The sequence below is a fragment of the Rhipicephalus microplus genome, chromosome 8 (assembly GCF_043290135.1).
Source record: "Rhipicephalus microplus isolate Deutch F79 chromosome 8, USDA_Rmic, whole genome shotgun sequence".
Taxonomy (NCBI): domain Eukaryota; kingdom Metazoa; phylum Arthropoda; class Arachnida; order Ixodida; family Ixodidae; genus Rhipicephalus; species Rhipicephalus microplus.
This window is the reverse complement of record NC_134707.1, coordinates 109,329,386-109,340,054: the sequence shown is the minus strand read 5'-3', so window position 1 is coordinate 109,340,054 and position 10,669 is coordinate 109,329,386. Positions and strand designations below refer to the sequence as shown.

At 46.3% G+C, this 10,669-nt stretch overlaps 1 long non-coding RNA gene across 1 annotated transcript; it reads left to right on the top strand.

Moving 5' to 3' along the window:
- The first annotated feature begins 1,249 nt into the window (after window positions 1-1,249).
- LOC142769323 (uncharacterized) lies at window positions 1,250-9,227 on the top strand. The gene is made up of 2 exons (XR_012885771.1): window positions 1,250-2,204; window positions 8,830-9,227. It is a non-coding gene; the product is annotated as an uncharacterized LOC142769323 (long non-coding RNA).
- The last annotated feature ends 1,442 nt before the right edge of the window (window positions 9,228-10,669 follow it).

The window sequence follows — 10,669 nt, the reverse complement described above, 5'->3', positions numbered from 1 at the left end:
GTAACAGACGGGGCGCGTAGGGCGCCAGGCAGGGAAGTGTGGTTGTGGTGGTGCCTTGGCTGCCATCGCAGCCAAATGGTCGTATACGACGTCCGTAGTTACAGGTGGAGTAGGTGGAGGAGGCCGTGACACGACTTCGGCATACGTAGGCACATGTAAGGGCACAGGAGGCGGGGCACGTGCGACGCTCGTCATCGACGCCAATTCGTCCTTTATAATTTCCCGCAGGTTAGGAGGGGGTGAGCGGGCAGGTGAAGTCGGTGCGCTGGCAGGAACAAGGCTGTGAAGTTCCTCTCTCACTATGGTGCGAATTAGAGCTCGCAGCTCATGCTCGCCAGTAAGACGAGTGTCATAGGAGGCGTGTGGAAGGCGCATTGAGTAAAGTGCGTCCAGGCGCTGGCAGGTGGTAATAATGTCCTGAACTGTTGTCGGGCTCTGCATGACAAGAGCATTAAAGGCGACGGAGTTGATGCCTTTCATTACTTGCCGAATACGATCGGCCTCCGGCATGTCCTTTTGGGCGCGGCGGCAGAGGGCCAGAACGTCTTCAATGTACGATGTGTACGATTCGTCAGGCCCCTGGATGCGGGTAGCGAGCTTCTGTTTAGCTACCTCAGAGCGTCCTGTAGAAGTGCCGAATATTTGACGCAGCTGCACCGTGAATGCTGACCAATCAGGAAAGTCGCGTTCGTGGTTATGATACCACGTCTTAGCAACCTCCTTCAGATAAAAGGGTACATAGCGCAGCTTATGTGCCTCATCCCAGTAATTGCAAGCACTGGTACGGTCGTAACTGTCCAGCCATTCTTCTACGTCCTCACCGCGAAGGCCAGAAAACACTGGAGGGTCTCGTTGCGAGGTACTCACGGTGTGGTGAGGCCCAGCAGGCTGAGCGGGTGGTGCGAAGAAGGCGGTAGGGGGTGGGTCGTTTTGCGCCATCACTGTTGGCAAGCACAGCCGTCGACCTGATCGGAGCTCCAGGGGTGACCGGTAGTGCACGAGGACTTGGGAATCACAGCACGCTCCACCACTTGTGAGACGACGTCAGGTACGAAGGAGCGACCGTTTTATTGTCAACCCAGACGCGCGAGCCAGCAACCGAGCAAGCAGCGAGCCGCTACGATGATGATGATCACGGTGCTTTGTATGCGCAGGTGAAAGTGAAAATGATGAGCAACACAATCAGCGCTCACAATATATATATATATTCGCTTTATCTGTTCGTCATTGAAATGACTAGAAGGGCATACTGAGCAATTTTCGCAACTAGCGAACCACGCCTGCGAGTGAAAGGTGCCACCAAAAAGCAAGGAGTAGGCAACAAAAGAGAACGTAATGACTCTGCCATGTTGTCAAAGTGATTTTCAGCAATATGTATCATACAGCTAAACTTGCTTGCTTACAGAAAAGTGGCACATAGTAATTTTACCAAAACCGTCTTCTTTAGTATACCCACCAGGGTCGTCCAGGGGTTATGGTGCTCCATTGCTGACTTGCAGGTAGCAGGATTGAATATCTGTTGTATTTTCGATGAAGTCAAAAATGTTTGAGGCCTGTGCACTTTGATTTAGGCGCATGTTTAAGAACCAAAGTGGTAAAATTCCCGAAGTGCCCCACTACGGCGTCCCTCGTAATCATATTGTGGTTTGGGGATGTTAAACCCCATCAATTGGTTCGGAAAATCACAATTAAGTAATAACTTTAGTTAACTTTCTCCTTTGATTTTTAGAAGGCACTCATGGTTGGTACTACATAGATTCAACTGAAACCGTCTACATTCGCGGTAAAGAACAGAGAGAATGTCTTCCGGGCTGACTTGTATTTCACAGTGGATGTTCAGAGAGCGGTGCCAAACAATCTTTCATTTGTTGTTGTAGCTCTCAGGTACATCTTTAGGCGTCTCAATGATCAAAAAGAGCGTTCCGCTTCTGCTGTGCTCACGGGTAGAGTTGCCAGAATCGTTCGAAGATGGTGCACGTGTGTGAAGAATATCTCTGGGTAATTGGCAATCTCTTGCACTGCAGACATGCGCAGGGTTTCTCGCTTCTCTCGCTTCCATTTTGCAGCCGATACTGCTAACTCCACTTGCAATGCCGGAGTTGGATAATGTTTGAGTACACGTCAGCAAACCTCTCAGCAGTGGGAAGAGTGACAGATTCGAGAACGTTCTGTGGCAGAAGAGAATTAAAAATAGCATCTGCAAGGTGGGCCAATTCATGATAATAATTGATATGCAGGGTTTAACCTTTCAAAACTACCGCATGATTGTGAGAGACGACGTAGTGAAAGGCTCCGGAAATTGCCGCTACCTGGGGTTCTTTAACTTGCACCCAAATCTGAGCACATGGACCTACAGCATTTTCTTGATGGTGTGTCTATGCCTTTTAAAGTGTTTATTGAACTAGTCTATTGAATAGTTCAGAAAAGGCCAGAAGTATTGAAAGCTAAAATGCACTTCAATGAAAGCCACTGGCTTGTTACTTCAACGAAGCTGCCTACCTTTGACAAGCGGCATCCTCACTTTCACCAGTTTTCGAATGTGCACTGGGAGCAGCATCGCCTTTTGGGAAACAATCATCAAACGTTATATCGTACGGCTATTCAGCGCTACCATCGAGTCTCACAGAAGGGCGCCGATTGACCCAGGACACGAACTACTCAGCAATTCTTGTAGGCAGTGTATTTCAAGGGGTTGACTTCGCATTGCTAGGAAGCAACGCGCTCAGCAAAAATCGGGCAGTGACCCTGAATGCGAGAAGCAAGAACTTTAGTGACAATATATGTCAGCTGGTAATGATTCACCTTAGAGTTACTGTATATGCTACCTTTAGGTAGCAGAGTTGCGCCCCTGTTTTCCGGGCGCCGCTCGCTCCGCCTACAGGAGCTTGACGTCCCTATTCGCCGAGCGCTATCACGTGGTCATAGGTGGTTCATATGCACTGCGGAGAAGCCAACGCTACGCAGATTCCGGGCCGATCAAGAGGTTTGACAACGGCTGTTCTCATTCTCGCCGGGCGTCTTCCGTAATGTAGCCATGCTGCCTGTTGGTCACGAGAAATGAGGCAGCAAATGCATTCTGTGTAGAATTGTACTTCGTAGGGCCCATGCGTTTAGACGCGGGTGTTGCTATAGAAAGATTAGTGTTCAGTCGGAAGGAATAAGCGCTTGGCCATTGTCGTCGGCAGGATTTTCTTTGGGGGTGCAAACCACTGTTGCATTGCTGCTTAGGGAGAGCGAGAGCACTGGTCTAGCTTGGGTAAGGACAAGTGCTGTAGTGGCTTGAGGGGACCAAGGGCCCCTTTTCCACTTCTCTGCTGACGTCCATGCGCTTGGCTTTTTTTAAATCTGTCTACGGCACTGCAAAACCTGCTCTATTTGTATTAACCACAGATGCAGTAGTGAATACGTTATACAAGCAGAGTTGGGCAGCGTGTGTCAGCTGCATACGACCAAATTATATAGTCTGGAGGTTAAAACGATTAAAATAAAGGGAGAATTTAAACTAGAACTATTTGAATGGGCAAGGTGTTGCTGCTTGTGTGTGAATTGAATGCAGCTTTGAAACCTTAAGCGAAAAGAATGTTGAACACGACAGAGTTGTTGAACGACGATTCACATCAATTGCCGCGAGCCACGATTGTAATACGAGATGCGCGCTTAACTCGGGCGTCGCATGGCCACTCTCGATCGCTATCCAGCTCGATTCAGTTGAAGACTACAAAGCTTTAGCTGGTTAACTCGCACAGTTAGCGAATGAGCCTAACGCGATGAAAATATTCCATCCTTGGCTCAATAGCGATTAAGAGTGAAAAATAATTTTATATATGTAAATGGGAAAAACAGTGCAAAAGAAGACTAAGCTAATGTGTGGCCTACTATAAATATACTTATGTACCACTGGTTCAACGAGCTGACACACGTTTTTTTGATTATTACTTACCAAAAATGTAAACATCAAATCAAGGCTTCCAGGCGTGACTAGAGCAACTGAGTTTGTCTCGTACCTTCATAAAAAATAGAAAGGAAAGAAAGCAAAAAAATAAAGCAACGCTACAAGCGCGAGCTCTGCTCCTACGTGGGTGGTGAGTGGCTTTCCCGCAAGACATTTGAACTTAAGATGGCGTACCTTGGCGCAACTCTGCTACCTAAAGGTAGCATATATAGTAAGTCTAGTTCCCCTTAAACACCAGCGCTCTTTTCTCGCCTGGCGGAAAGATTGGCGGGTATACATACTTTCCTCCGCTTCCCTTCAGGTACCAGTAAGGTCGTGCGCTCTCAGTATCTTACTCTGCGCGTGAGACGTCCCGTGTTTGTGATTGCACCCCTACGGAAGGCTGGTAGTTTCTGTTGCCTGGTGATGAAATAATACCATAAACGTGATTAAACACAAAGGAGTTGATGGCAGCAGTGAAATTCAAACGGTGCACAGTAGAGCGTAAGTAAACTCGTGTTACATGCGCTGGCAGTTCTCGTCGGAGTTCACACGTTCTGAGAAATGTTTCGCAGTGCATTGTGCTCTTAACAACTCCGCAGTTCCTTCCTTCATCACTGGTTAACCGATCACTGAACATTTTGTGTGGTTAGAGGCTGCTCCTGTTTGAGCCGGTGTAAGTTCTAGAAACATGAATGCACGTACTATGCTATGCGGCAAAATATTCTGTATATACTGTTCCAAGTCTGTTGACGTAAAGGGAGATGTCTGTTGCATGCTTGCAAACAGCGCAAGATACCTTGCCGTAACGCTATCGTTTCAGAAAGCCGAGTGACGAAATCTACAAAAAAAAAGAGAACAGGAAGACTCCGCGTTTTTTGCGCGTACTTAGATTCTTTAGTGCATATACGCAGCGATCAAGGTAGTTTTATGTGAATAGGTGTAGTCTCGTCGCACGTGCACTTTCGATTGAGAAGTGAAGATTTCTCATCAATGCCTTCGCAGATTACATGATAAAACGTCTACGACTGGAGTACTTGATTGGTATCAAAAGTCACAAGTGACACTGAAAGTTTGCCCTAAAAATAACGTGTGCAAAATCGTGTTGGCAACGTGCAGCATATCTTACCGAAAAAAAAAAGAAATTATTGTGTGTCGCAAGCATGCTAAGATGCACGCAGTAAAGTAAAAAAATGGCGACTAAAAGCTACCACTGAGTTGGGGCTACTTGGCATATAGAGATTACCATAAAAATCATTTCCATAGGGATACAGTCACACACATCGACAGTAAGAAATTCGCTCAGCAAACTAAGCACAAGCAAAACGTAATTACGAATGTACCAAAACACGCTTTGTATACCTCTCATTTCTCGCTGTAAGCTGAACCTTGGCTTGTGAAACGCACTTCGTGCCGACAAGAACAACTAGCCATATACGCTCAACAGAGATTAACCAATGTCTTCTCCGATCGGGTGGGGCATTGCAGTAATGCGTTTTCGAATATAGTCCATTCGATGGTGCGACGAGAGGCCATTGCTCCAAACGGTCACTGTACCTGTCGTTTACTGCATTTCACGGAACTTACAGCACTACCAGGCCACGGTAAACTAGTGGCTAAGGTACTCGGTTGCTGACCCGCAGGTTGCGGGATTGATACTCGGCTGCGGCGGTTGCATTTTCGATGGAGGTGAAAATGCTGCAGGCCCGTACGTGTGCTCATATTTGGGTGCAGGTTAAAGAACCCCAGGTGGTCTAAATTTCCGGAGCCCTCCACAACGGTGTCTCTCATATTGATGGGGTAAACGCCGGCAATATTAAAAGCTCAGGTAATTCCATGTTAAGCCCCACACATCAATCATTCTTGCATGTATTTTTGCTTATTTTCTTCACAACCATACGCAAGGGGAGATGGGAAATCTCGTGAATTGATGTACATGTACACCATCTGTTTAAACTACCGCCTGTAGTGATGTCACAAAGAAAAGCTGACGCCTGCTGTGCTCCACCCCCCTCCCTGTCAGGTTGGTGTAAACCCCCCTCACCTCCGAAAAAAAATTTCTGGCTACGCTCCTGGTTCTAGCTTAAGGTAGTAGGCCACTCAAAAACAAATTTTTTTAAGGGCAGGCAGCGTTGAAATAACTTTTTTCTCAAAACCAGCATGTCTTATTTAATTTACCCAGCTATTTACAGTGCAAAAAATTGAATATTTATTTACTGGGAGGTAATCTGTCAAAAATTACATTAAAAGTGCTAGCCATGCCAGCTGTGATAAGTGTCTAACGGGCGGCTTTATTCAGTAAAGCTTTGCCATTTGTGTAACTAATGGCTGGAGCTATGCAGTGAACTAGAATAAATATTATGCAGTGAATATAAAAGAAGTAATGCTAAACAAACCCAAAAAACGGGGGAAAAAGAGCCAATTTAGACTGAACCTGTTGGAGAATTCAGCTGTGAACTGAAAAATGTTTGATGAATTTCTTTTATTCTTGTTCACGGCACAGATATGTTGTAAATCATTGTGCAAAATTTCAGTTCAAAGTATACGCTGAGAAATATGTCATGAAATTTTGCGTCGCAACATTTGGAGCGAATTGTTATTTTCAGAAAAACGTAAACAAAGTTTTTCCGAGCTTGCAAAAAGGGTCACAATCATCGCATGCAGGCCTAAAATGCACCAGATTTATAGCTGGGCCCTTCTGCGGAAGCATTATTGTCTCCTTTTGTTCGGGTGGCTGCTCGTCCCATCCGCTGACTTGCGTTTAGCATTCTGCATGGACAGGTGATCCCTGGTGATGCAAGCTTTTGTCGTGTGGTACCCTGGTTCTATGCCAGCTTGCCTCAGGATATCTAGAGTGCTTAAACTGCCATTATTAAAGTGTGCCACAGCATCATGCAAGGCAAACATTACGGTAGGCAAGCTTACATAGACCTCTTTGGGTGCCCACTGCCATATTAGACCATTGAAACACTAATTAGCATTTTGAGTTTTTTCATGAAGGCACTTCATTAGAATTTCATCAGAGCACAGATCACTGTAGACAGTTTCAACTTTGTTGAGCACATCATTTGGAAGTCCTCCTTTGTGTACACATTTCCCTTGGCCGAGTGCTTCGACCCTTTGGTACCCGCACCAGGTTTCCGGTCCGAGTGGACACAGGCCATGTCTCAGCTGCTTGTCGGTAGAGCTGCAATGAAAAAGACTGGCTAGGGTAGCCTTTTTCATTGCAGAAAGGTTCCCCACGTTAGCCCTTATGGCGATGCCATAGTAGTTTTGCGGGAGGTCAATGAGGGCATCAGTGAGCTTTCCCTTACCACCGAGTCCACGCACTGTCTTCTTCAGTTTTCTGAGGTGGCAGCCAACACTCATCTGGTCATGCCCAATACATTCCAGTTTCTGCACACTGTCCTTTCCATACATGTTTTTCACAGCGGCATAGCTCTTGAAATCACCGCCGCCGTAGTACTGCAGGTACTTCAAATCTTTTTGCCTTTCGACCTTTCAAATAATTGGTATAGACCAACCGTTTCCATACTGCCAGCACTTCCTTCATGGTTTGCTTGACAGGAAGTGTGGTTTGCCTTCCATTCCTGGTACGAAGCACTATCTTGCCTCAACTTGCTTTTGGTTTTACAAGACTTACACGAACTAGAAAGGGCCTCAACATCAATAACCTTTCCCGTGTCAACAGAAATCACAGACACACAACCGTTCAAAGATGAATGGCCACGCTTCTGCCACGTGTCATTGCCTGAAACACCACACTCGGCACTCCCCACAACACGACGAACTTCCACAGCAGCATCAGTCATCGACTTCGACGCCACTTCTCCTGCCGCTGCAGAAAGCCGAGATGACAATTTGTCGTAGGCGGAGTGACGTGGAGGAGCAGGCATGTTCATCACTTTGGAAAAAGTTTTCGCACCAGCGTGCCCTTTTCCTAACTGGCGCATCGCGTAAACCAGACGCAAATTGTTCTCATTGGCACGACCCACCTTTCTCGACATATGAAATTGGCACTTCAACCCACAGTCGGTACGCAAGACCGCACAAGCCGAGCATATCCCTTGGCGAGAGCGTTCCTCGAGCTTCATTGTTGTGTTCATGCATTCGGAACATACCAGCGATGAAAACACTAAAGAAAGAATACCAATGTCTATTATCTTGTTCCCTTGGAGCGCAGAATTCTCTAGTGGAGCGTGGTACGCCTTGTTTATGTCCCCCAAGCTTCTTCGCGGTCGCCGAAATACCGGCGTCTGTGTCAATAGGCAGCCTCGTCGTCGTGTAGCGATTTCCAGCAAACTTGCGCTTCCTCGTCTTCTGTGTTGTGCACTTCCCTATGCTGGTCGTAAAATGGTCCAGGTGGCCTAAGGATACAGCCCTAGAAGCGTTGACACGTGGAACAAATGCAGAACGAAGCCTGACGTAGCCTGAACAAGGCAAACAACAAAATTTCCGACGAGCATCGTGCGTCCCCCTTGTGGCTGTTGTTAGAGATCAATGAAGACTTTTAAACACAAAGTTGTATTTAATGACATCATATTATATAACAGTCACAATAAAACCTATAAAGTATTTTGAATAGCATTAATAGAGACGAAACAACACTTGCTTTTAAAAGCAATTTTTCGAAACCGAAACCACAGTTGGAAATGTGCTTTCGGTTTGGCAGCGTCTCGTGCACCGCGCGACGCAGCAGCCATCCCCGCACAAAAATGGCTTCTGCACTGCACAGAAGTGACGTCACTTAAAAAAAACATTACCAAAAGCTAGTTACACGTGTAAATTATTCGTCTGTAACGCGTTAAACCTACAAAATGTTTACTAAACATGTGTTTAGTGAGTCAATTAGCTTAGTTTTGTTATTTAAATACATAATACAAGTATTTTCAATACAGGGGGCGCCACGGGCGCTGCGGCTGCGAAAGGTAAACACAGCGAAATGGTAGCCGCCTGCGATATGTTGATGGTGAAAACTCCGATGAAATCGTGGCCATGGCCTAGGCCACTCCCAAGGAGGACTGGAGTGTCGTCGCTGCTTCATGGGATTGCTGGATGCCTAGTTGAACCTGGTGGTTGGAGCTAGCGGGGCCATCCACCGCGCCGCAGCTTCATCTGAGTGTGTGCGCCATAAAGTTTCTCAGTATGATGTGCGGATTACAGTCGTTGGACGTACTGCATTTTTTAGATTGCAATGCCAAGCGTGGTGTTGTCAAAGGAGAAAGTGTTCTTGCTGCCGAGTTTTGCTTGTCACGAAGGACAAGGTCGACGATGAAATAAATGCTTTCGCAGGGTTCACGTGTGACTGACCGGACGCACATGCATGAAACCCCAGTGTGTCGGCGAAGTGTTCATACGATGAATGGAAACAACTTTATTGTAATGTTCTTACGAAGCCTGTGATCTCCGAAGGTCAGAGCTACTGCATTGCTGTCTGTTTTGTCAAGTGCGAACACGTACGGCCGTTTTCCTCCGTTGCTACGTGAATGCTCCCGTGCTGTCACAGGCCGCGCGTGTTATTGAGCAAGGCAGACAAGCTGTTTTGTAGTTAGATGGGCTAACGCCGTTGGCACTTGCCCTTGGGCATTGTTTATCAAGTGTTGATCGCCTAGAACATTGCGGTGACACGTCAGTATTTTTAAAGAAAGCGGCCTGCCGGTTACCTCGTTAGGTGATGGTACACTGAGCGACATAAAAAAAGTTGCCCGAGACTACGTTGCAGTGCACCTTTCTGTCATCAAAACTTTGATAAACCATGGAAATCCACATTCCTGTGCCCAAGAAACCAATGCAGCCAGCTGCATTCGATTTTTTTGTGTTTTTTGCATCTCGCCGATTAAGAGCACTAATTCGCAAAACACTTTATCATAATAAATATAGTCAATCCTGCAAAAGTCATCGAAGATCCAATATTAAAGGGCTTGTGGACGGGACCACCATCACCACCAGCAGCAAGTCGGGCTAATGAGGAGGCGCAAATGTTAAAACAATACATGCGTGAACAAAAAAAAAAAAGAAAAAGTATCGATAACTGCAATGGGACTTGAACCACCGACCTCACCAGTTCATGTGTTGCTTTAATCAACTACGCCACAGCTGCCGATCGGCTTCAGATGACAAACAATCCGGTTCTGTATTGTCACGCTAAACCTAAATAACATTTTTGTTCACTTTTTTGTATGGACGTAATTTCAACGGCTTTTATCGTTATGTCTAGACGTACCGCTAGACACTCCCGACTATTCAAACAAAGCGCCTAACCGGAAAATGCACACGTCACTTCTGTGCGGCGCAACAGTCGTTTCTGTGTGGAAATGGCTCGTGCGGTGCAGCAGTCTTTCCCTTTCGGTTTTGCTATAGAAAAAACTTGCTGTACCTCGCAAACTAATGACGCTAGAAGGATAACTTTTGTTGCAACATATATGTGAATTTTTGGGCATGCAAGAAAAACAAAACCCTAAAAATTTATCTCGCAAAAAAAAAAAAAAAAACTTTTGAAGGTGGCCTACCACCTTAACCACATGGGCCTTCAAGCTAGATTGGAAGATTCGGAGCATTTCCCGTATTACTTTCTTCTGCTCCATGCGGAGCAAGTCTATTCTATTGGCAGATTAGGAGTGCTCCCTGTATGTTCCATTGGCAGATCTGGAGCAGCTTCGTCGCGAGATCCACTCCACGGAGCAACATTTTGCATAAACCAGCGTGCGGCCAATTAAAACACAAACCCCGTCAGCACCT